Here is a 27,504-nt window from a genome sequence, read left to right on the forward strand (position 1 = left end):
GAATTCATTCATTTTCTTTATCGGAGAAAGTCCTGTACCTCGAGAGCAAATGTGAATTAAGTATTGTTTAATCGTCATTGTTACCATTCTATTACGTATCACGTGATAATATACGATGATTAAATGTGAGTAGTTATCAAACTAATTCGAAATTCTAAAGATATACGATCAAGAAACATTTTATGGATCACGGTAAAACATTGAAAAAAAAAAAAACAACTAAAAAAAAGTTCTAATAAAAGTCAACGAAGGAAGAGACAGGGCTTTCTAATAACACGTCGAGATGGTACGACCGATATGGTAAACTAATAGGAAGGAGTGGTTGTTCCCATGGCAGTCGAGTTTCTTCTGACAATTCAACGTCCCCCGAGGAGGCTCATAAGTAACAACGGAATTTGCCACAAAGTGTCCCCTATTACTACACACGCCTGAATCACCGGGCAAGAAAACGAGTATAAAGCATGCGAATTTTCTGTGGTCGGAACCGCGGGATAGGGGCAGCGTCGAATTAGCGGGCCGTAATGGCGAGCTGCCGTCCGTCCGTCCGTCCTTACGTCCAGTTCGCGCTTACGTTCGGACGCTATCTCTCCCCGTGGAACGGACGGCCGTGAGGCCGGTGGTAACGGCGAAGAGTGGTCGCCGACGGCCCAAGTCGGTAACCTTCTTTCCGGCGAAATTATCATAATGGCTCGGAACAGAAGCATGGCCCGGAGCGACCTCCGCTCTCGCCTGGAAACTGCCTCTCGCACGATGCATACTTCGCTTCTTACCCGGCATCTTCCGCGAGTCTAAAAGCGAGCCTCCCGCGTGCGTGCGTGCGTGCGTGCGTGCGTGCCTGCGTGCATGCCTGCATACGTGAGCGTATTCGCGCGCGCGTGGTTACAGCGAATCTCTCTCTCTCTCTCTCTCTTTTTCTCTCTCTCTCCCCAGCACACTCGCAGCACCCTAGCAGCCCGCTCTCGAAGCCGCCCCGCGTTGCCCAGGCCGGGGCAGGTATACACACAGGTATATATCCCCTCGCACGGTAATTACGTGACGTATTAATACCAGTTATTCCGCGTCGACTGGTTCTCTCTCCCGGCCGCGCCGGTCGGCCGTCTCGATCCGCAGGTGTATTCCCTTGCCTGTTCTTTCTCCCTTTCCGCCGATCTCTTACCTTTTCTCGCTCTCCTCTCGTGGGTCTCACCTCGTCCCTCGTCCGACCTCCGCCAACGCCACTTTGCCCCGTCCGGCCCGCGGAAAAAAACGCTCGCTCGCGCGCGCGCCTCTAACGAGATACTTTTCCGAAGCGACGAGACGGACATTTCGCGTCTAAACGTCCGTAAACGGTGAGCGCGCAGTCGCGCGCGACGAAGCACCGTCGGACCGCACGCTGCTATCTTCGCGCTCGAGAAAGCGCAACAAGCGAGTCCTGGCTCTGTCTCAGTTAAACGAGTTATAAAATGATGCCGTATGTGACGAGAGTCGAAGAGCTGTTACTTTTCTAACGCGATTTTTTTTTCAATATTAACCTGTTACAGCAAGTTTTTCAAGCAAAAATAGTAAAGGCTTACCAAAAGTGAGTGTAAAATATTTTTAACTAAATCTTCTTTTACGAAAAATCAAAAAGTATAAAATTGCATAAATTAATTATCATCAGTTAATAATTTGACTAAAAATCGACATCTCTTGTACTTGTTTTTTAAAAATATTTTTAGCATACACAACACAAGATGTAAAGTGTTGAATTTTTTATATATTACTTATTTACCATTTAATTCATATTTTTGTATTAATAAAATATTGAGGTATGATTTGGAGGACCAATTAACATTTAGTAATTCTTCCTTATGTAAAAATATAGAACCGTAAGATATTGATAGGTGAAATAATTATAAGAGTAATGCATCAGGAGCAGTCGTGCGAGTAACGTACTCTCATAATTATTTTCTTTAGGAGAGAAAAGGATTTTGAATTTGAATCTCCGTCAGTTTTTTTAAATTTTTCCCGTCGCTTATACATTGAAAACGAAAGAATAATTGCCAAAATCACGCGAAAATCATTTGCAGGCATTTATCCCGAAAAAAAAAGTATTTATTTTCTCCAAGTTACTAATACAAAGATGAAGAAATTATCTTCTATCTATTCGTTAAGATTATTCAAAAAATTAAATTTCCTTCTTTAAGCAAAGAACTGATATTGCTGATTTCTAAAGAAGCTAATTAAATGGAGCTATAAACGACTTCGAAATAGCGCTTATTACTTTGAGCTGCACTGTATCGATGTTCGTGATCATGGAGGATCACACAACGCAGAATGAGAACTTTAGAACGACGTATATAGAGTCGATCATTTTACAATTACCACGATAACCGATCGCGCACATTCGCGGGCGGTTTTAAGTGAAATCGAGGGACGTCGAGGTCATTTTTCTTTTTCCGTTTTTTTTCTCTTCCACAACGGAGGGACTTAGCGAGCATATCTGGGATCTGCGCGCATCCCGCGCGGACCCGTAGAGGAAAAGAGCCTGCCGAGGGCCCGTAAACGATCGAGTATCCGCTCCTCGGATCCCGGGCCCATCGTGGTTCGACCGAGCAAGTCGCAATCACGACCGTTAATCGCGGTGCGATTAACTCTCGAGAGCCGCTGCAAAAATCCCGGGTGGAGGCGAGTTCTAGGGAGGATCGTCCCGCTCGTGGAACCCCGCCGATCCCCAGCTTCATCTCTTCCACCCCGCGAGATAGAATTGCGCGCCCGAGACTAAAGATTATCCTTGATACGGTTGTCGCCGATACACCGTAATAAATAACACTGCGGACTAACAACACATTTTCAAAAATACAATAAAATGGAGTCGACTGATTGGTAACTTAGCAATTTTTATGCGTGTATTTGTTATCAATGTGATTTGCAGATCTGCAGTATCATTCGTTAGTTTTTCAGGTTCATTTGCTTCAAGTTATTTTTTCGCTTCGAATGTTTTCTTGGTGTTTCCTTGTGTCTTTGTACGAGTCACGGCGAAATTGTGTATGGTTTAATAAATGACTATTTGTAATTAGAGGTAATGAGGTTTAGACGCAGCAACACAAGTTTAATTGTTGAATCCTATCGAGTCCAATATCCATCGCTGTGTGTGATAATAGATTAGATTTCGATCATGAAAATTTTTTGCTATGCCGCAGCAATCGATAATTACGATATATCCTTGAGGATGATTATAGAAACCATTAATTTCCGATGGATATCTATACTCAGCAAACACATGCTTGTAATTGAAAGTGGGCCAAGCACGATGATATCTCCATGGGAATTTTCTAGTCGGACTAAACGGGACTTGAGCACGCCTCGCGTGCTCTCAACGAAAAATCCAATGCCGCGTCGCTTTATGCCCGAAGGCGAGAAAAGCTTGGTGAAGCAGGTGGACTCGTCGGAGAAAATTAGCTCGGGCACGTGACGACGCGCGTTTATAAATACGGTCGCGCGTGACGTAATGCTCGCGCGAGGAAGATGAAGTGGAAGGAGGTGGAGTTCTCTCCTAACAGGACGAAGGATCGCCCGGGGCGATCCTGTCGTAAACCCGACTGGCTCGCCGCCCAGAAGTTCGAGCTAACGAACTTATCGGCCGCGCGCGAAAGCGGGGAACGCGCGTGTTGATTAGGATCGAGATTACGCGCGAGATCTCGAAGCCGCATCGTCGTAGAAACATCTCAATGTTTGTGAGCGATTGTGCACGAGCGATCATACGAAATCGCGTAAATTGAGAAACACGTAAAGTGAAATGTAAAAAAACGTTCTTCGAATGCTGTTGTTAAGACAGTCATGAATTTTATCATGAAAGTTTCTACATGTTTATCTTAAAATAACGTTCACATGTACGTCTTGATATCAGTCAGATGGAAGTCCTTCATAATTTACTGATTAGATGCGAAGCCATCATGTCAAACAGATTTGAATATCTATCGTAAATTACAAAATCTTAAAAGGTTCTTGGGTCATAAAGATAATACAGTTTGTTTTTTTACATTCCCAGATTGATTACCGAGAGAAACAAGAAAAAATAATTAAGTTTAATTAAGAATTTGTGTTGCATGAATTGTTTAAAATTTTATAACGTTTTTTTATCTTTAAAAAATTATTATTAATTAAGATTAAATAAAAAATGATAATAATTAGAAAATTTATTGTCAATGTTTAGTGTCAGGTTTATACGTTGAAATAATTAAGACGATTATAGAGTGAAAAAAAATTTATTAATAAAGTCAATTTTAAAAGTTTCCAAATGAAATTTTTTCACACGATTTACCACTGAAAATCGTAGCGACGCTCTTGAACCCTTGAGTGTTATGTTCCCGTCTCTTGTATTCGCGTAAGGGCGGGAATATGGACCTTTAAAGTCGTCGAGGGGCGTCCCGGCGCTCCTGACCTTTCCATAATCGTCCCTTAAATGTTGATTTGCATTGTGATATTGCGGAAACGTGCTCAACTATCGAGAGCTCTCGACAATGCGAGACAATGTTTCGCGAGCTATCCCAAATGTGATATTAGTGTTTCTATGACTATCGCAAAGTCTCACTTCCGCGGGTTTATGAGGGTGAGTTGACTTTTCAGCGTGCAAAAACGGTACTCGAGACGATCTTCAAGGATAATAACGATACGTGTATTGCACTCTTGCTAGAAGACTGCTGATAATTAAGAAACTTTGTAGGAAAAAATATATAAGTATAATGTATAAAATATGTACATATACAAATAAACAATTTATATACGTTAAATAAAATTAACGACAATTTTATATTACGAATTATTTTTATGAAACAAAAATATTAGTAAATTTATAAGACAAATAGTTCGTAGAACTTACATGTAAATCTTGTATGTAAAAATGATCAAATTTATTTGTAAAAGAATGCGAATGCAAACATTAAATTTTGCTGTGTATAATTCGAAAAACATATTTTTAATATATAATAATAATTGACATGGTAATGATTACGTTAGATAAGATTCATTTATTAAAAGAACCGTTTAATTTGTTGGTACTTCTTATCGGACTAATAGCAGTCTTTCATTCAGGTAAAAACAACCCAGTTTCAGTAATAGCAATCAGCGTTCTTCGTATTATGCCACTTTTCTCGCGACAAAAAGGGAGGAAGATAGAGAGAGAGAGACAGAAAGAGAAAGACAGAGCGCCCGCGAGCCGTTACACGGGAAACATTATGTAGCTACTATCGAAAGTGATTGGCAGGCCGAACAAATGACGGGGTGGAAGCGACGAGATGAGGGTAAAATATTTTAAAAAGATGACGCATTGCGCTGAGAACGCGCGATTTTGTAAAGACGTTTCTGAAAGGCGAGCGTCTTTAACATGCAGAAAGATCGTGGGAATCGGCTCGGTGCCAAGGTTATCGGAGCAAGTGCAACCGCCATGCAGGTAGGCAATGCGTGAGCTGGTGTGCACCTAATAATTATTAGACGATATGTCGCCGGATCGACCACGAGTTGCAGGACGGCCTTGCAGCCAGGCCGCGTGCGGTGTGTTCCACCACAGCTCGATCTTCCGTAAATTACAATCTACGCTAGATTCCGCCATTGCTATCACGCCAGCCCTCTTTGACGTTGACGAGCGCCGCGACACGTGGCAAAATTACGTAAATAAATCCCCGTAGCGATATTCCGTACTGCGCAGTGCTGCGTTCGTTATTTGTCGGAACCTTAGGCGTTCATTAAATGACTTCGTGCGTAATAATCGCAATAGCAAGATGTTGAAATAATGCGGCATCTGATTATCCGGAATATACGAAGTCATAGCTGCTATAATTATTGTAAATAATGAATTTTTTTATGATTTAAAGCATCGACAAATATTGTTAACGTGTAATATACTCCGCTGCAAGAAAATTGACATCATTTTGAAAAATTGTTTTATTGATGTTAGACTTTGATTAGCCAATCATTTAATATACAAAAGTGTTAGATATTACTTAAAGAAAATATTTTATTAATTCTGCACAAGATATTACAACATTTTATATATTGGAAATAATTTAAAAGATAAAATCTGAATTAAAAGGTTAGAATATTGTACATGAAAAAAAACGATTAGATTTTACATTTTACTAAAGCTACAATTAAAAAATACATCAAACGAATATTTAACAACGAATCGAAGTTTTCGATTTTATATTATATTATTATATTCTTGGGCTAACAAAGCATTACACATTTTATATATTTTTTAACAATTTAAATTATTCATCTTTGTACGTTTGACGAAATTTTCAAAGCAAATCAAAGCAAAGATTTCGTATAAATCAATTAGACAGATATCTTCTCACATCGTTTCTTAAACAAGCAATATTTTACTACACTGGATTTTGTTATATTTTGTTATACTGGAAATGTTATCAATTTATAAAACAATGCTATTTGCATTGTTTCTATCGCTTTCTCTCTCTCTTTCTCTCGCTCTCTGACATCTTTAAACAGAACTACTGCCAGGGCACTTACGGGCGTTTATTAGACATGTAAAAATTATTTCGTGCCGCATTGGCCACGCGATATGTTGCATATTTGCCGCCTCTTCTCGACCTCTCGCCCTTCCATCATTTTACATTCCATTTCGCTTCGCTCATTCAGCTCGTCACACCGCACTCGTCTCGCGTTTCTTTATCGTCGACGATCGAACCTCATCAATCCCGGAACATCCAGAGATTTTCGAGAAACGATTTGCAAAACCTATCGGTGAATAACAAGATTCGCTTGAATCGGCGATGATAAGAACAATCTCAGTCTTTTACTCTTGCAAACTGCCGCGTCACGCGGTATTAACATTCTCTCTGGGCTATTGAGAAATGTTCACCTGCCGGTTATGCAAATCTAATCTTATTCTTTTCTTTTAAATATATCAGTATGCAAGACAGAAATAAATAGCGTTTGTGATTTTAAAATAAACTATTACAAACCAATAAAATATCGAAATTAATTGCACGCTTAATTCTCCATAATCGAATTTTTGTATAAGTTAAATCTTTCAATTTTGTGCGAACAGATATCGAGCGAATACATGTTATACGTTAGATGTGAAACTACATTTCTTCTGCGGGAAGAAAGAGACGTCAGATTGCAAGACTAGGAAGCGCTCCTGCTGTTATTATAGCCTTCCGTAGGAAGGTAGGTTTGCCGCAGGGCCCTTACGCGAATGTATATTTTTCGTGCAGGTTCGTACAACAAGAATTAACCCTCTCGCTCGAAGGGACGTATATAATATATCAGGAAGAACTTTGACGTGAGATGTTTAGCAGAGGGGGAAAAAAGAGGATTCCACATTTTAGCAATAGTTTATCGAAGTGATATGAAAAGCTAACCAAAATTTTCAGCACACGCAAATATTGACCATTTTTCATTATTCTTGATCATAATAATTTCATATAACTTTATTCTTGTACAACGTAATTTACATGTATTTCTAATTTAATAATTAATATACTTTTGCCTTTTTATGGAAGTTTCAGATCGAAAAATTAAAGTCAATTCTTCTACATAATAACATTTATACGAATGTATCTCTAATATATTTGAGAAATATTTATTATTCTACCGTCGTGTTCTTCGTCGTCGTTGATTAGAAGAAAGCACACGAGAAAACATTGTCGATGAGGGCAAGAGAAATAGCTGATAGGAAGGAGCCGGGAGAGACAGTCGAGAAACTGGCACATCGCGATGATCGAACGAGTGGTGCACTCATGAGGTGGTCGGGCCCGCTTGAGGGATTTTGTTAAACGGTGGGCGAAGGCAAACAGCTTGAGGATGAGCGCTGGTAGAGCGTTTGCACGACGCCTAACCGATGACCCAATGACCTCGTGCAGTGGTAGGCTCATGTAGGTCGTCACCGTCGCCGAGGAGAGATCGTAGGCGGATGATTCGTCGGACCTCTTTCTTTTACTCGCGCGAACTTCTCTCTTTCTCTCGCGGAGAGTCGGTGTCCTTCTCTGGATTTCTTCCTCTCTTTCTCCGTCGCCCGCTGCAAACTCGCCTTTAAGAAAGCGATACTTGGGATGCTTTCTTCTCATCGTGGTTTGATTTTGATGGAGTGGTCCTGGAAGAACGATGGTCCTTGAGGTGTATTTATTGTGAAACTATTCTCTGAGTGTATATGACGAGTCACAGTTAGCAAGCAGATATCGTTTACGGTGCAGTGCGACAGTTTTTTGTTTGTTTGTTGGCACAAAAATAGGAGGTAATTGTGCATTGATTATTTTATCTAAAAATAAAGTTATAAGGTATTTAATATTTTATTATGGTAGTAGTTTGTAATTTATATAAATACTGAAATCAAAGTTCAAGTATTTAAGTTAAATGCATAAATACTTGAACTGAAGAAATTTAGTCAAGTTGAAAAATTTAGTCAAATTAACATTTTTTCTCAGTGTAAGTAAATAATGATTAAAAATACAATTTAGTTAATATTCTCTATCATAAACTTAATCGTTTAATTTTTATTCGAGGTTTTAATATTTCCTGCATCTCGAAGGTTCAAGACCAAGCTCACCTTGAACAGCTCGCGTACTTAAGCACATTGGTGATGTTCGGTACACGAACTTGTATTTCCTTTTGCAATCTCACGACGTTTTTGCTTTATAGCATGCCAACGACAATATAATTGCGATATTTTATGCCGGGCAATTAACACCTCGTGGCGCAAATCCGAAGGCTCGAAGCTGTGCGACTTTCTCTGCGCGATAACCGAGAGCACGCCGCTTCTAGAGCGTCGTAAAACATTGGACGAAGGTGTCGCAGATCGATAAACACGACGACGAATCGTCGAGTTTCATCTATGTGGTATTTAGGTCTGGTGGAAAATGTATCGCGACGCGGAAAGGAAGCGCCGCGCGCATCCGTTAAGATCGCCACGGATGAGAATATATCGGCCGGCAATATAAACCGATGACACGCAGGAAAGTTTCACGAGCGTAATCGAAGACAACTCCCGTTTCTTTCCCGTTTTTCCCGCGGCCGTGCTCGCTCGCGAGGACACTAAATCGAGCTTGTCCGGAATCGCCGCGCGTAGAGTTTGTGTTAATGGTCCAATATTTCTTCTCTCGTAGAAACATTAATTCAACAGTTCGTGCCTTTAATGCTGAAAGAGTGGTATGTAAATGTAATCGCGCCAGGTGTTAACAGGGTCGGCCATTGAATCTTTAGCATGTGCGAAATTAAACAAATTGATAATATCATTTGAAAAGCTACGCTGGCAATTTCTCGTTACATTTATCACTTCTTAATCCACCGTTTCTTGCGCGCGAGTGTAAAATAGTTTACAGTATTACGTTTGTTGAAATTTATTATAACTGTTATTGAGATTAACTCTGTTAACGGAATTAACTAATCAAAAATCTAACGCATTTATCTTTTTTATTTTTATTTTGAAGAGTTCTTAAAAGTTCTTAAAGATCAAAACCATATTATTGCTTTCTGCTTAAAAAGTCCTTACAAAAATATATAAAATAATTATAAGTTAATGTATGAGGATTCCTATAAGCTATTTATTTGATGTAAAATATTTTTTGTTGATTATACAAATACCTTATATTATTCTGCAAGACGCAACATGTATCATAACGGTACATACTTTATAAAATTGCAATCAATGATTTGCGATGATATATTTATAACTGTGATAATTAATGAGTATTTACTGGTCTTTTAGTGATTTTAACTTCACAGAATTAGTGTATAATCACTGAAAGATTAGTGCATTTATTTCATTGATTGACAAATTATAAGTAATAATTAGTTTTTTTTCATTGATTTTATTATTCAATTTTTCATTGATTGTAAATTAGAAGGTATAAAAATTGGATTAGGTCAGATTCAATAGATTAATTTTTATATATAGAGAAAAAAAACCACGAATGTATGAATTTTTATTTTTTTAATTATCTAAGCTAAGCAATTCAAGTTTTTTATCAGTATTGATACAGCGCAATGTTTAATTTTTGAAAAATAAGGGGATGCTGCTTTACGAGACCCCTGTCAAAATATTGGCAATCTTTCTCTAAACATTACATCACCGCGAAATCATTATGTTATATGGAGAACTAAAACGAGTGGAAAGTCGTTAATGGCACTTGATAACAATGCCGGAGCACCTCGTAATAAATTAATCAGCACACAGGAAACGGCCATATACCGTAAGCAAACGCTCGACGTTACTCGTGATTGAATTCCACGCGAAACTATATGTTCGCCAGTGACCGATCAGAACGGAATACTCGCGCGTACGGTTTATTGACGGTTATTGACGGCGCCCAGAAAGCCTCCAGAAAAATTCTCTATCCCAACAAATAAGCAAGAGAAGGCGTCCCCATGTCGCCATCTCGTATCTCTCTCGACCGCGCTACCGTTTGCCTCTTAAAATTATGCAAATCCTCGATAACAGTTCATCGAATGGCGAGCATAAAGGCCGGGACGACCGTAATAAAACAACGCCTCCAGAAATAATAAAACGTTCAGAATCTTTTCCACGCGAAATCGAAATTGATATTAACAGTAAAAATGCTTGCCGTTTCTTCTTCGTGTTACGCGCGTAAATTGGCTCTTCCGGCGTACATGGTTTATGTGGCTATGCAAATTCATCTGAACAAGTCTTAATTCATGTTTGACTTGGGGTCATCGAAAGCAGCAACGTATTGTCGGCGTTCCGCGCTTCTAGAATCTGTGCTTCGTGACGCGAGCAAAGAGAAACGCTTTTACGACATATTTATCTGAATACCTAGCAAATCTTCTAGCGCGTTACACGATGGACAGACAGATATGCACGCTTTTTCTCTCTTTCTTTCTTCCTTTCTCGTTTTATCTTATACTCATGCGTGCACTCGCGCGCGATCTTCGCCATAGCCGTAGCCGTGTTAAATTTCTAAGTCGTACGTCACGAGCGCTAATGAAATTCCTTTACCGCGTCGCGTCCCGTACGACCGTCTTAATCAACGCGGCTGTCGCCACGAAACGAAAAGAATTAGCATTTTAAATCACGCGCTCCACGGGTGCTCGCCACCCCTCGCCTCCGCGGCATGGGCTTCTTGCCCCCGCTTGTCCTGCTCCCCCGACCCCCCGCGGGCCCCCACATCTCATCCTGGTAATTCGTTTATTATTATCGAGGCGGATCGGAAGATTGATCGTCACTCTCCGATGTTTATAATTATTTCGAGCAATACCACGGCGCGTTCACGTTGTACGTCACGCCGGGACGGACGCGCCTCGCCCCGTCTTCGGTGGACACACACACACACACACACACACACACACACACACACACACACACACACACACACACACACACACACACACACACACACACACACACACACACACACACACACACACACACACACACACACACACACACGAGGATGGGGCTCACACCTATACACACCGTACGTACGCGCGAGAATACGCGCGAATCCATACACAATACCACACACACACACACACACACACACATACACTGATGTGTGTGCATGAAAAAAAGAAACCGATATAGGTTCGACCTCGGTAGTTTTTTTTTCTACCTGGATATCTCCCCTTCGCCCTCTCTCCCAGATACCCTCCTTTTTTCTCGAACCGCGCGCCAGGATCATCAATCTGCGTCCCGCGAACTTCTCCGAGGATACGCCACGCGTTCGTCGCCGCGAAGATCGTCGCTCAGGGTTCCCGGTAAGGTCTCTCCTCCGATACGCGCGCGTCAAGGCTCTTCTCCCTTTCGTCTTCTCGCCTGACAATTTCCGCGATTCTTCCGCTTTATCGCCTCAGCCTCGCGCGACGATCGGCAGGGGCACGTCCGCGCGCTAATGAAGCCAACGTCGTTTTGACGAGTAGCATTATCGTTCGTCGAGAGAAAGCATAGCGCAAGATCGCGCGCCGGACAGATCTCTCATTGTGGCTCTCTTCGACGTATCTCGTCGCGGTACGTTTACGGTATTGCCGACTAGGCCCGAGTGACCTTCGACACTGTGAGCGAGTCCACGATGACTTCACTTGATCGTTACGCGTGAAAAATCTACCGTTAGCGACTTCCCCTTTTCAACGAGATAGTTGTTGATTTATTAAAGAATTTCTCTCCGTCCAATTTAGAAGAAAGAAAAAAAGTCCATTATCGATTTTAGAATTCCACGATCGACATTGACTTTCGGAGCTCTGAGCGTAATTTCATTTAGTGGAAGGCCACATGAAAGATTCATGATCATTCATAGTCAGCACACCCTCATTTCTTTCGTTAGTTGGTTGAAGTCCTGTTTCGATTTAAAGGCAAGACTCTTCTTTTTTCTTATCTTTCAGTATTTTTGAATTGAATGCATAAGAATTTTTATTCCAATAAATAATAAATAGAAATAAAAATATTTTAATAAATAATATTCTATATCTGTGAAAATTGATCAGAAATTTGATGACTAGTTAACAAAACAAAGAAGTTTAAGCGTCACCTTTTTTTTATCTCGAATTTTTGTATCAAAGTGATTTGCATCAATTTCTGCGCCTACAAATTTGATGACAGTTTTATTAAATTAAATTAAAGTCAATGTAGTTGCTCTCTCGCATTCTCGGGGATTTAATGCTCTTATCCTCCGTTTGGATTAGATTTAATCGACGGGAAATCCTAGCTACTTTTTCCGATATCAATCCACCACCGCAACTTGCTTTCATGTTACAAGCCGCTATTATAATCGCTTATCGAAGAACATTAGATTCCTGAAATATCGGTATCTCCAAACGATATTTATCATTATTGAATTTTGACACAAACGGAATTATTATACGAGTGTGCAAACAAAGAATTCACTTTTGTTCTTATTAAAAATTTTTTTAATACTATTTTTGCAGTCTGAAAATCAGTTATATCTACTAAAAATGCTACACAATATATCGTGTATATATCGAATATTTAACGTTAAAAATAAATTTCTTAAAAAATTAAAATTACTGTAATCGTTTCTCTATCAAATTTTGCTTCTCGTAATTTATCAAAAAGTAATAATTATTTAATCAAATAATAAATATAGAATATAAAAATAAATTTTAAAAATAACAAAATAAAGATTTGATATTTGTTACAGAAGCATTTATGCCAATGTTAAATCGATTTTGACCGATTCTTCGAATTAGGTCTTGATAGCGAATTAAAGATAGCGATAAATCGTCGTTAACAACGGTACAAAATACGGTGGCAGTATCGGGGATCGCGGCGCGGCGCATCAGCCTCTCGTGGTGAGTCTTTTAACGAGGAGAAACCACGGATCGATGCGGTTAATCCAGCGCGACGGAGACGGTATCGCCTGATTGCGGCTACGACGTCACGCGGACTGCTAAGGTACGAAGCCAAGGCGAGCGAGCGGTCGGACTCGGACTCGGATAGATGGCTACGGTGGTTGGTAACGGTACCGAATCTGCATACACCGTACCGTATACACGTTTACGCCGTGCGCGCAGTTGGCGCGCTATCGGGGAACCGCATCATGCTAATTCGCATCCTCCGCCGCCGCGCCGGCCGTTGAGATTCTCTCGCGCGGATCGTCCCTCGCCGGGACCACGGGCGTCCTGGTTTTCGCTCGCGAACCTAGCCAGGTCGATACGCGGCTGTTCCCATCTGTCCGGTTTTCTCTCCTTGCGGAATACGTCACTCTCTCGCGCGTTTAGCCTAACTCAGCCCGTTGAATTCCGGGGAGACTAAGAAATTTGGATATTGATGCAATAAACGTATAAGATGCGCGTGGAATGTGTTCCGCTTGCGTGCGGAACCGCGTACAAAATAACAAAATAATAATGTAAAAATAAGCTACATGAAATATATAATAAATTATACGCGCATACTTGTGATGGAAATGCATTACTGGCAAGGGTTTTCATTTTTAATCGAGTTTTCCCTAAATTTCCCGTAATATTTGATGAATTTGTATGATAAACTTTCTGTGTCCGGACAATTAATTTCGCGATTATATGCGACACTAAGAAACGAATTAAATATTGCGTTAAATATTTCAATTGAAAATTTCGTCGCAAGGATGAAGATTCATCCGACATAATTTTTTTTTTCAAAACTTTTCTTTCTAGTGGTTTTCTATGCAATTGCGTTAAGTGTATTTCTTCTTTCTTTGCGAAGTCTTACCTTCGTTGATTTGTTGCTGATGATCGCTTTTTTGTTCCGCAAAATGCTCATCCATGATTCTGCAAATGCGTACGCGATTACGAGGACGGATTTGGAGAAGGCGGGCCGAGATGTCGGCGAAGGAAACCAAGGAAGAGAAAAAAAGAAGCGTAGTCGCGAGTCTCTGCCGATGAATCACTCTCGTCGGTATCGGACGATCTGGACAAGCTCACCCGCATGCTCGGAACATGTTTATCTCCGGTTTCGCGTGTCAACTTCGCGTCATTGTACGCGATTTCCCTCTCTTTCTCCTCCTTCTCTCCCTTTCTCGTCTCATCGTCGATGCATCGATATCGCGGAAGTGCGGCGCCGCTGTCCAGAGCGTTAAATGGGACTTTCGTCGATCCCTCGCGCTCTGGGGAGAGGGAGGGAAGACAGGACGACGACGGTGGACCCTCCCGTCTGGTCCTCTCACGTGGTCCTTCTCGCGTGGAAAGGTGAGAGCTGAGAAGGAGAGAGATGAGACCGGAACGAGACGGATGGAGAGGCGAACAGAGAGAGAAGCGACGAGATGGAAGAGGAAGGAGAGCCCATTCCTTCGTTAGAGCCGCGGGGCGGAGGTTGGCATCCAGGCGCTTCTCAGCGGGGCGCCGTTTCTTCGAGTCTCGGTTCTCTCGAGCAGGAGAATCTCGTACGTGAAAGACTCCCTTCCTCGCTCCCATCGTCTTCTTCTTGTTCTTCTTCTTCTTCTTCTTCTTCTTCTCTTCTTTCTCTGCGACTGTTGCTTCTCGTCCCGCTTCTCCATTTCGCTTTTAACGTGCCACCCTCCTCCTGGTCCCGAATCACCGCTAGTCTCTCGCGAGCTAGAGCGAGTGATCTTTCTCTCTGTCCCTCGCTCTCGCCCGTCTCGTTCTCGAGTCGCTATCTCTTCCGAGAACACGAGCGCTGCATCGCGCCGCATCGATGCTCTGTACGTACGTACGTACGTACGTACGCCCACGCGTTGTTACGAATCGCAATTTGCTGGGGTCCTTAGACGGTGTCCCCTTTCGGCTGCGGGGTTTAAGTGCTCTCAATGTTCCCGCTCTTTCTGCGGTTCCGTGTTCCGAGGATCGAGAGTCCTCCAGAATGTCGTCGAGGCTGCGCCGTCCTCTTAAATTCCGCGGTAATCTTAGCTATTGACATAATATTAATATTAATAGCCGAAAACTTGGCACACAAGTACCAAAACAAAGTGCAGCAGAAATGAGATTAATTCACTATTTATTTAGGAAAGGTACAAAATGATATGTTATAGTTTTTGCATTAATTTTGTGTTTTGTTAATTGTTTTTTATAAAACAAATAATTATTTCTAAACTTATTAATTTTAGTGCTTGGAATCTTTTTTTTGTGACAGAGAGAAATAATTTTCAAGAAGCATAACACTTTTAACCTGCTTTACATCCTTGATGTAAGGATATTTTATTATAATTACTATTATAAAAAATATAGCAATAAAAAACTGTTATTATTGTCAATTTAAAATTTCTAGGAAGGAGAGAGATAAATTGCGAAATAATAATTATTTTAAATTACGCAGAAAAATTCAACCTTGGGACGCCCGGGGTTTCCACGTATCCAACCGGTGCGCATTTAAATAAGTCACATTATTCGCTTTGATACTCGAGCGCGAAGTTGAGGCGCAGATTTGCGAAGGCTCGCCGGCAGCTCCTCGTTCCGGTCGCCTCGTTTTCAGCATTGTCACGCGCACGCGTTGCCCCGTCATTTGCCAATTATCGCGAGTGAAAGCACACACTCGAGTAACGCGAAGTAATTGCGTTACGCGGACAGATGAGCGCAATCGCGCACGCTCGCACGGCACGGCGCGGCGGACAATCGCGCGCAAGAAACACGCGCGATCGTTACTCAACAGAGTAATCGCGTCGTCGTCTACCACCACTGTACCTACCATCACCTTCCTCGTGCTTGTGTATAGACCGCGCGCGGAAAAAAAAAAGCGCGGTCCGGTAATAATCGCGGTAATCGCGTCCGGAGAATGCGGCAGAGGCGCGTTCGTAAGTACGGTTCGTAACGGTTTGCAGGACACCTCGCGTGATCGCGGCGTGATCGCGACGTCGCGATCGACATCCAAAATCGCGGAAAATGGCTTCGAAATCGAAGGTCCGCAATGCAAAGGAAACGAATCATGATCTCGCGATCTGTGAAAGAGGAAGGAGAATAAACGCCTTTATTAATATTTATACATTAGTTAAGTTTAAATTTAGTTAAATTGATGAGTAGATGTTAAATACGAGTATATAATGTTTATGACGTGATACGTTAATCGAACAAATGCACAATATGTAATATACGTTGTAACCTTTGACCATTTTAAGACGTCAATTACAAAAGGACGTTTTTTATTAGAACGTGCGCGACGCTGAATGTAACAATCGTTACTCTGCAATATCAAACAGCTCTGTCTTGTGAAAAGAGCATATTAAAGTACGTAATGCGGCGAAATTACAAATATTCTCTCGCTAACGTGTCTCGGCAAAAAAGGGGTAACTAAATCCGTTGAAATAGTACGTCTAGAATTGCAGCGGGCATTAACCTCAATGATACAACGACGACGATGATGATGGGCATAATGATGATGATGATGATGATGATGATGGTGATGATGACGATAATGATGGCCGGTCGATGAACCGGCACGGTCACACAGCTTTCGGCGAAATTTGTACGGCTACGATCGAATCGTCGACACCGGCGGCGGCGGCGGCGGCACGGTGTCTCCCGGCCGATCGTATTTGCGTGTACTTGAACGTGCCACGTTATGGCACGTACCGCGGCGTGTATTTGCCTTTGCACAATATTTGCAGGCACTCGAGAGTATCGCCGCGAGAGAGAGGACTCATCCGGGTTCCGATACAGGTGTCGTGTCTCATCTCTCGCGGAGAGAAGACGGTCGTTCGCGTCGCCGGTGACTTCTTGGAAGTGGCTGGCGCACGTAGCGAAGTAGTGTACACGCGGATAAATGAGCGCGTTATGTATCCCCGGCTATGAATCTCCGCTGCGAGGCACACGAATTGCTCGAACGGCGAAACGGACCGTTAGCCATGCGGTGATCGGCACGAGCAAAGTCCTCCCGAGAGGAGGACCTCCGCTCGTTACGTCACGCCTGTCCGGTGAGGATGATCGCCCTGGGCGACGTAGAAATTCGCGCTATAGACGTGCACGGCGCAACCCATTTGTCGGACTTTTGATCGCTGATCGAACAAATGAGCCAAGGTAGCATGTTCAAAGCACGACCGCTGCTAATTCTTTACACGTGATCAAGGTCAATGGTGTGCGCTGGTCGCTAAATGATCGCGCGCGTCGGATTCTTATCTCGCGTCAATGTTAATCGTACGAAGCGTCGATATAGCAATTTATACATTCTTACGGTGAATGGATATGTATCTTTGAAAATGAGCCAAGTGTAGCGGGGTTCAGGCAGATAATATTTCAAACAGGGGGATTGCATACCAAAAAGTGAAAGAGCCCGTTTCTCTCCTTTATGCCCCGAGTCGCGAACTCGATGACGCGTGACTGCATAGATTGCGCAACAGGCTTATCAGACTCCCCGCGTACGTTGAAATTTTCCTGCAAACCTCGAGACAAGTTTAAGGAAGGGATGGATGAAGGTCACATATAAAACTAGGGCGAGTTAAAGCGAGATGTACAATTGCGAGTAATTTATGAGAATTGCATTTTTAAAGAGTGAAAGATAAGAAATATAATATATAGGATTACACAAGTAATATTTTTTACGCGACACATTTTCATCTATCATCTATTCACTTTTCGCACGCAATTTTAAAATGTTGGAATTCCGCAAGCTCGATCGTTTCAACTTCATCGTTTTGGTTTTCCGCGCAGAAGTTCTGTTCCCGAACATCGCATACGTAACCTACATTACAGAATTTTCAAAATATGCGACATTTTTCGGCAAGAGCAGAACTTCAAGTCGCTATAGCTAAGAGATCGTACCGTGTAATGTGAAAGCGAGATCAGTACTTTAGGTAAAGACGAGTTCTTCACATTATTAAACCGTTATCTCCGTTGTTGGTTTTCAGCTGTGCAGAGAGGGCGAGTGCCGCCATCGCAACCCTCGCTGCCGGGTTTACCGGGCCAGTTCGCCCTGACGAACGGGGACGCGGTCGCGTGTGCCGGCCTAAACGGACACTCTTACCTCTCGTCGTACATAAGCCTGCTGTTGAGGGCGGAGCCCTATCCGACCTCGAGATATGGCCAGTGCATGCAGCCCAACAACATCATGGGCATCGACAATATCTGCGAACTCGCGGCGCGGCTGCTCTTCTCGGCGGTCGAGTGGGCCCGGAACATTCCGTTCTTCCCGGATCTTCAGGTGACGGATCAAGTGGCTCTACTCAGGCTAGTGTGGAGCGAGCTGTTCGTCCTGAACGCGAGCCAATGCTCGATGCCCCTTCACGTGGCGCCGCTCCTAGCGGCGGCGGGCCTTCACGCCTCGCCGATGGCGGCGGACCGCGTGGTCGCCTTCATGGATCACATCAGGATCTTCCAGGAGCAAGTGGAGAAACTCAAGGCGCTCCACGTCGACTCCGCGGAGTACAGCTGCCTCAAAGCCATCGTCCTCTTCACCACCGGTGAGTTTATTTGAAATTATTATTCGATCGTTCTGTACATAGATTTGCCTTAAGTTGAACTGACTTTTGCGATAAAGTCTTGGTTTTGCATTCTCTGAAAAAAAGTCAACCACTGAAAGTTTCTTTTTCAATCTTCGTCAAGCCGCAGTTCTTTTTTGTTCGAAGAAAAAAAAAAGAGACTTGTCCCGTACATAAATGCTATCCTTTGAAATATTATACACGTCGCAAACGCGCGACGACAGATTCGTCGTAAATTCCCCTTAAAAAACGCACCGGGAGAGCTGGAAAGCGTCGCGTTTTTGCGTCTAGCACGAGCCGAGGGTCTTCACGACATTATTCCCTACGTTACAACGATACTTCGTCCGTATTACCCGCGCCTGCCTGCTTGCCTGCCTGCTGTCCCGCCTATAATCGTCATGACGATGCTATCTTGAAGACGCTCGTTGTCACGTAGCCGCGATCCTCGACGGGCCTAGAGAGAGGCTAGCGGTGCTTGTACCGAGCGGGACAATGCTCTTTCTCTTCCCCCAATCGCGAAGCCTCATGGTTTCCGTACGTAACCGCACGTACCACGGGCGGCGGGAGAACTCTCCGAGCATAAGCGGAATATAGTTCCCTCTATTTCTCTCCTACTCGCTCTTTACGTCTCTTCGAGGGAAGATGTAAAGCTCGCTCTCTCGACGTCGTCCGTCGTTGCTCGTTGACCGCGCGGGCCTTCCGTCTAATCGACGTGGCGGAGATATTATCGCCGCCGGTACGCCTACGACTGTCATCCAGCAGCGCGATTCCCGTCGGGGAACCAGGAGACGACGGCGCGACGGGATGACGACAATTCACTGACGTAACAATGTGTAACGCCGCGGACATACGTACGGTGCATACGTATGTACCTTCGTTGTGTCGCGCGATCGTCATCGAGCCGTTGAGACAATGCGTTTCTACACTTCCCTCTGTCCGTCTACCGCCGCAACGTGTTCTCGCTCCCCGAAGCCAATCTCTCTAGTCCCGGTATCTATCTCCTCCCTTTCCCTCTATCTCCCTCCCTCTTTCGCCGCATCCGATGACAACCACATCCTGTCCGAACGAGCGCTCGCGCGAGCTATCTCTCGGTCCATCTGCTCCTTTCTCCAGGAGGAACCACCACCATCACGCGTCACGTACACCGAGAGGATTTCGGACCGGGCGATTCTCTCTCTTTCTCTCTCTCTCTCTCTCTCTCTCTCTCTCTCTCTCTCTCTCTCTCTCTCTCTCTTGCCGATGTGTTCTCTCGTTGGATACGTGCACGCACGTTTACACGCACACGACTCGCGACCGGGCGGTAGGTTTCAGTCCGGCGAGGAGAGGGGGATCGACGAGGACGATGAGGAGAACGGCGGCGGCGGCGACCACGACGATGGCCCATGCTAAAGCATCTCACCGTAGATACGAGACGGGGGGCTATTTATTTCCGTGCTATATGGGCACGCTTAGCTTGGCTTAGCTTATGCTAATGTCCCCATTCTCGGGGAGCCACCTCCACCTCCTCCTTTTTGCCCCGCTCGACTTTTTCTACTCTTTCTACACTCGGACGCGATCGCCGGACCTCGAGTTCTTTTCTTTCTCGCATATTCTTTCTATACGGGGGTGAGCCTTTCTTCCCTCTTGTCCCTCACAGCCTAACGTTTAATGCTTAAACCTGTTCAGCTTATATGCAATTTTTCTGTAAACGTAATTACATTTTTACGTAAGAGATGCAGCTTATGTATGTATGCTGAATAGAGTGGAAAAGTTTCTTTAACTTGCTTGAAGTCCGGATTTATTAAAAGAAAAATAATTTAAACTATCTAAATGTGAACTTTTGATTGATCCTTTTATTTCTTAAATTTTGAATTAAAACTTTGTAAAACTGGAAAAAAATTAATTAATACTAACATTTTATTAATTTTTATAATATCATAAGTTTAATTTATGAGAAAAATAATTGTTTGTTAATTTATTATTTAAAAGAAACATTTTACACCTCTATTATATATTTATTTTCCAAAGAGAAATATTTTTTATCACTTATAATTTTTAACGCAATGTTAAATTTTTATTTTTTTTACAAGTACGAATATTTGAAAAGGGAACAAAATTCTTTTTAAAAAAAATTTACATTTACTTTTAGTTTTTTAATAACACAACACATATGCATAAGGTGAAAATAATTACTAGTTAATAAATTTCCAATGAAACGTGTTTATGATGCCGACAACCGACAGAGAGATAAGCTTATTACTCATTACAGTTAAAAGGACCACTATTGTAAAGGTTAAAAAGCGAATGGGCCAAGACGCATCATCTCGTTCAATTTAACATAATAGAAGGTAAAAGCGTGGAAACGGTTTGTAACTCGCGGTCGTAAATGAATTCGTTCGAAATAAAAAGCAGAATGAATGTTCGCACGTACCGTAACGCGTTATTACGTTAATCGAGGTGTGTCACTTTAACGAAACGCAAAAGTAACTAATGCGAAATGCATTATTAATTGCGCCGAGGCCGGTATGCTGTTTTAAGATTGCATTACAAGATAATGAGCAACCGCTGCTCAAACTTTTGCTCCGTTCGCTCCACATAAGTATAGGAGTTTGATAATTAATGATTACTAACGTATGATCGTGAGAAACATCCAGTGTCGCGATAACGATTATCTCAACCGGTCTAATATGCAAATTGCTATTACCAGAAAACGTACGTCATAACATCTTTTGCCGAACCGTTTAAATCAACTCGACGCAACTTCCCACAACTGTCTTCCGATAAATGAATTGGTTTTTTTGCTCACAAAGACTTGTATTACGAGATGATTAATCTTTAACAATTATAATAAAACTGGATATGATTTTGTAGCAGATTGCTCATGCATTTATTGGTTTATTATCCTTATAATTGTATTCGTAATTTCACGCCTAGTCATTAATTACTTTTTTATTTATTAAAGAGAAAAATATTAAGAAATAATAAGAAACTGCTCATTTAGATGTGAATTTAGGTATTTATCGAAGTAACCTCGCGTTATAAAAGTTACGTTAATTACGATGCAATGGTAGCTGAAACGAAATCGTGCCTTTCGTATCTATTCCAGTATCTATCGTATTTTAATATATGTATTTAGCGTCACTTCGGGAAGAAGGCTCCGTGCGATTACGGTACGTTACGTGTCGCGTGTAATTGACGTGAAATTAGCGTGTCCGGCGAGCGCGCGGATAAATTTCTTTCCGCTTTCCTCTGTCTCTCTCTTTCACCTACAGCGGGAACGTCCTCTCCGCCCGCGAGATGGAGGGTTGCGACTTTTTTTCGTGCACCCCGGTGGCCCACGTGTCTAATTGTTCGGATAAAACGACGGAACGAGGGCACGGTACATAAAGTACGCGTTTAGCTCGCTAAGAGATCGGCCGTCTCTCAGCTTTCTCCGGTGTTGTGTATGCACGAGATATTGCATACCCGGTGGTCCGAAAACGTTCGCCGCCGCTTGAATAATCGTCGCCCGAGATCATTACGTCCCCGACGTCGATACATCGGCCGTAATTATACGGGAAAAGGAGCCCGCCCGCGCTACGATAGCTCTCTCTCTCTCTCTCTCTCTCTCTCTCTCTCTCTTTCTCTTAGCTAGAGAGACCTTTAATTGCAAGAGCAACCGGCGCTGCCATTTATCCTCGCGGTCAGCAATGCTTCCCGGGAATCTCGCGATCAATTTCGAGACGGCTATTTCGAGACGTCGCGTTGCGAAATCGGGTGTCAGGAGAGCCCGCTGCCGATATTTTTTCGCCTCGGAAGGCAATTTTATTTCTTCGCCGAGAGTTGCTCCCGCGCAAGATGTACAATTTTTAATTAACTGCGATAAGTAATTGTAGACGAAATTACTATTACATACTGCTGTTCCTCTCTGCTGATTTTATCGGATGAAGATTCGCGGCGCGAACCTCATCCTCTCGTCTCGTCACTCGGCGCCCTTAACCCGCGATAGGTCTCGTCTCGGCGAAGAAAAACGCGAGGATCGTTATCGGCCGCATCCGTCTCCCGTTTCCCGCTCGGGATTAGGACGGGTCCTATTCGCTACGAAATCCAAGCTATCCGCTACCTCGGATAGGATCGGCCGCATTATCTCGACGTGCGCCGCGCTGCGCCGCGCCGCGCCGCGCCGTGCCGAGCCACCCCGTAGAGGCCGGGCATGTAAATGCGCGCGGCGCGGATATATTTATGCGAGAGAGGGTATTACCGGAGCCCCGCGCGCGCGCGAGTGTGCGGTACCTATGTGTATCTTGATGGGAAACACTCCCACGATTATGCGGCATGCAATGCAATTCCCTCTACCTCTCTTGCCTTGCCCAACGGCCCAGCAACCATCGCGCGAGCGAGCCTGACGAACGGACGGGCGGGAGTGTTGCCGGCGTATACGCCGCAGTTGCGTTTCTGAGCGTGCGGATGCCACCGGTGTTTAACGATCTAATTAAGAACGTAAGCCCAACGAGGGACAGCCGACATCGGGCTCCCGCAAGAAGGAGAGTGAAACGTAGATCTCGCGGCATCTCCGCGACGCGACGCCCCGGCCACTTCCGGCTACCTCCGCGTAGTCTTTTTACCGCGCGTGTTCGACGACGTTGATTGTATCATACATATATACATCTCATTGATGCTAATGAGCGCGAAGAAGCAATGGACAAGGATGGAGATATAATTAGTTAATGAGCGAATATTTCGGGGTATTGATATTTATTTAGACGGACATTTAAGATTCTTACTCTCTTGCGGTTGAAATATCATAAAATTTTTGGGGACTATTCGTGTAAATTACATTCGCTGAAATCTCGCAATTTGTTGTACTTTCGATAGGATTAAATGACATAAAAATTACGTTAAACAAATTAAGGTTTTTATTCTTTTTCTTATCGATGTAAAATAATTTTGATTTTCTCTTCTTTGGTTCTAAAAAGTTATTGCATCGCTGTAATATATTATCGAATGGTTTAATGTTCTAAATAAATGTATTCTAATCAAATATTACTTAAATACATGTGTAAAATTGGAATAAATCGCTAAAGATCAGGGAAATAGGTGATCTCAAGGAGCGATTGAGAAATCGAGCGAGATGAATGCGAACCGCTGTAGCCGTGAGGCTCTCGGGTACCGCGTGCCGGTATGTTTAATAAAATATTGCCACATCATTAATGTAGGCACTGCGCGAGGCCGCACGGTCACTCTTCTTTTTTTTTTCCTCCATTTCCTATGCCGCTGCCAATGACTCGGTACATTCGGACAAGGCATCCTCTATTCGAGCCTAGATACCAAATTGACGTAACGATTGGTACACACCCACACCTGTCAGCCGTCACTGACAAGGACTGTCAATAGTAATTACACCTTAATTTCATCACGCAAATATCTCGGTTCGTCGTACTCCTCTTCTCTCGCGATTCTCTGCCGCATTCTTGTCGCTCGATCGACGGTATATTTTGAGCTCATTGCATACATACTCAAGAACTGAAAGATATAATAATTATTCTTGATGTAATTGTTAAATATTATACAAATTAAAACAAATTAGAGATTATTTTAAAATTCTGAATAGCTGACTTACACATATTTGTCAATTTTTCAATAATTTTTAATTATTTATAACTATTATTTTTATTTAACCTTTACATATAATAAATTGTTTATATATTTACAATTATAATTGTAAATGCAAATGTGAGTTTCGTTAACTAAAAATTATGTTAGAAACTATTATTAAAATTTTTCACGTTTACTCATATATTTCGATACTTTTTAAATTGTAGAAACAAAACTCTCTCTTATCTGAAACATGTCAATTAATCCCGGAAGGCGATCCGTGAACGGGATGTGCACTTCACGTCCCGAATTTACAATCGGATATCGCGCCACGTTGCGATTCGTCGCGATGGTTACATCGCGGTCCATCATCAATATCGTTCGTAACTGCGTTACCGAATAGGTCGGCGTATTATTGACGCGTTTATCATTGTCGTTATTATCGCCGTCTGTCCGTTCGTACTCACCTGTTAACCTCGGACAATTTATCGACATGACGAAACAATCGTGCACTCAAAATGTCGAGCACAAAGCGAGCGGGAGGAAAGAGGATTTACCGTCTTCCGAGGAGACTTGAAAGGTGAGGATGGGAATGAGGAGGGGATGCAGGATGCAGGATGGAAATCGCTGCGATGGTCAATCCACGTCACCGACTAATCAGCGTCTATCACGGAACGAATCCAAGAGGCTTGCCAGACATCAGTCAATCAGATAATCATGATTTCCAGTTACCTTGATACAGTAATGGTTCGCGAAGACGCGACGGAGTTGGAGGAAACAGTGAAGATATACGATGACATGTCGCGTAATTGGATATACGTATTGTAAGGATCCTTGTTATACTCTCTTTCGCGCCCTCTGGCAAATTCTCCTTGACATCGTTAATTAAGGGATTCTAATTAATACAAAAACTGTTCAGATAAGCGAAGGATTTCTTTCTAACTTATGGAGATTTTTCCTAAATGTCTCTGAATTACTAAAGCATCGCGGACAGGTTGACGCGAAGCCCGATTAAAGTGAGGACGCTCAAGTAAAAAAAAAAAAGAAGATAAACGAAGGGAAGAACATTTGTCTCAAGTTCCACGATAAGTTTCTTGTAAGCGCCAGTCTTCGCGTCTCCTCGCGGATCTCGCGACCCGGAGAAAAACAATACAAATGCCGACGCCACTGCGCGGTACATCGCGCCGCAAACTACCCGGCTGTGTTTCGAGAGGGTGATGACTCTCGCGTTACATCCATGCGTACACATATACAAACCGAGAGAGAGGGAGAAAGAGAGAGAGAGAGAGAGAGAGAGAGAGAGAGAGAGAGAGAGAGAGAGAGAGAGAGAGAGGGAGAGAGAGAGAGAGAGAGAGAGAGAGAGGATGATATAGAAAGGGTAGAGAAACGGACGTGGCGGGACGCGGAGGAGCTGCGGAGGGATGTTGTTATCTGTGAACCCGAGTCCGCGACCCTTCCTCCTGGTCCACGGCCGTTGCTGGGCCCTCTATCTCGCATTGTTACGTTGCTGCTGGGTCGGGGGTTCTCGCCGCCCCCGAACTTTTGACTTTAAGCGTTACCCATTTTCATTTTATTATCTGCCCTCTTCATCCGCGCGCATCGCGCCGTGCCGGCCGACGATGCTCGAGCCATGCTCGCGCTCCGATGCGTCCTCGTGATTCCCGCGACAGAAACTCGGACGTAAATTAGGGACTACTCCGGCGTCGCGTGATCGATTAACCCGTCAACGAACGCTAGAGATTAAATCATTGGGTTTGTCTTCAAGTTGAAAGAGTTATAACGATGCCGTTACAATTTACTTTTTTTTATTGTTCAATTTACACACACACACACAAATAGACTTTATCTTAATATTTTTCTGTTTTACGCAGATCCACGCCTCGTCTCTAGCTGGATTATTAATAATGTGTTATGTTTTATGTAATACACGCTTTGCATGATTATTTCGATTCCCCCTTACGTAAGAAATGTGAACGACAAAAAATAATTATTATTCGTTGCTGAAGCACTAGATTAATATACAATAGGACTATCATACTTTTAATATATTATAATAGAAATATCGATTATTAGAGTTATTATAAGTATATGATATCAAAAGTATGTGTGCATTTTTTATGCATATTGCAGAATTTATGTGGTTACATACGTATACAGACACATTTACAAGTTGAAGTTACATAATCTGTCTTAAAGAGTATATCCAATTAACTGAATACTAAATGAAATAGAGCATAACAAATTATATCGGTATAAATATCGACTACATCGCGACACGTTAATGACGTGCGGAAAATACCAAGGCTTATTATGGTTATAAGATAATGATTCGCAGAGGTCATATTAAATCGGATCATTATTGCAACAAAAGAAGCGTATCGGCTTCTCGCAACTGTTCGAGAAATAAAGAAATCGATATATAAGAGATAATATAAATAAATAAAGTAGATACTTTTCTAAACATAATAATATCCTACTTTTCGAAATACAGAGAAAGTTGCGCTATGTTGTGTAATAAAATGTTAATTTTTTATATCGGACTTGTATGTCAAGTTGCTACACTCTATAAGTATGGCATCTATTAATTTTTACAATTTGATTACTTGTGTTGTTCAGAAAAATTTTAAAATTAAAATCTCTTTTTCTTTTTAAAATGTTTTTACACATATTGTCTGTATATCTCTATATAATTTTATCATGTTGAGCTTTAAGTTTTTATATATTTAACGCGTTTTAAGAAACATTCTACTAAAAGTTTTTCCAAAAATTTTTTTATACGAGCATCGTTTTAAGATAGTTTCACTATACCTTGGCTATCCTATCGTTCGTGACACATAAAGTCATTTTTTAGTTGATTTTTGTTTTTTCGCGGTTTTTTATGCGAATAATATTCATATTGTTGTTGCTCATGTTGTAAACAGCGTATTCAGAGTGCCATCGGGCAAGAAAGACCGGATCCTCCCGTGTCTGCATGCATATTCCTTATCGGCGTATCGCAGGGCAAAGGGTTGCCCCGGCATTAGAGTAAGCCACGGTATTAACCCCGGAGTTTAATATAAACAGCGAAGCGGGATGGCCTGGTGTCCCGCGAGGGGTGGTGAAGTTAGGGCACGGTCGGAACACGTGACCGCCGGACAATGCAGGCGCCTTATCGACGTCGTCG

At 42.6% G+C, this 27,504-nt stretch overlaps 1 long non-coding RNA gene across 9 annotated transcripts in view; it reads left to right on the plus strand.

Annotated features, from left to right (window-relative positions):
• LOC105835530 overlaps positions 1–27,504 on the plus strand; it is a 286,578-nt gene that overhangs the window by 194,991 nt on the left and 64,083 nt on the right. For all 9 annotated transcript variants that reach the window (XR_004965065.1, XR_004965064.1, XR_004965063.1 and 6 more), the window contains one exon: positions 18,219–18,770. This is a non-coding gene — a long non-coding RNA (steroid receptor seven-up, isoforms B/C). The remainder of the gene's footprint in view (positions 1–18,218; positions 18,771–27,504) is intronic.

This window comes from Monomorium pharaonis, chromosome 11, assembly GCF_013373865.1.
Source record: "Monomorium pharaonis isolate MP-MQ-018 chromosome 11, ASM1337386v2, whole genome shotgun sequence".
NCBI classification, from domain to species: domain Eukaryota; kingdom Metazoa; phylum Arthropoda; class Insecta; order Hymenoptera; family Formicidae; genus Monomorium; species Monomorium pharaonis.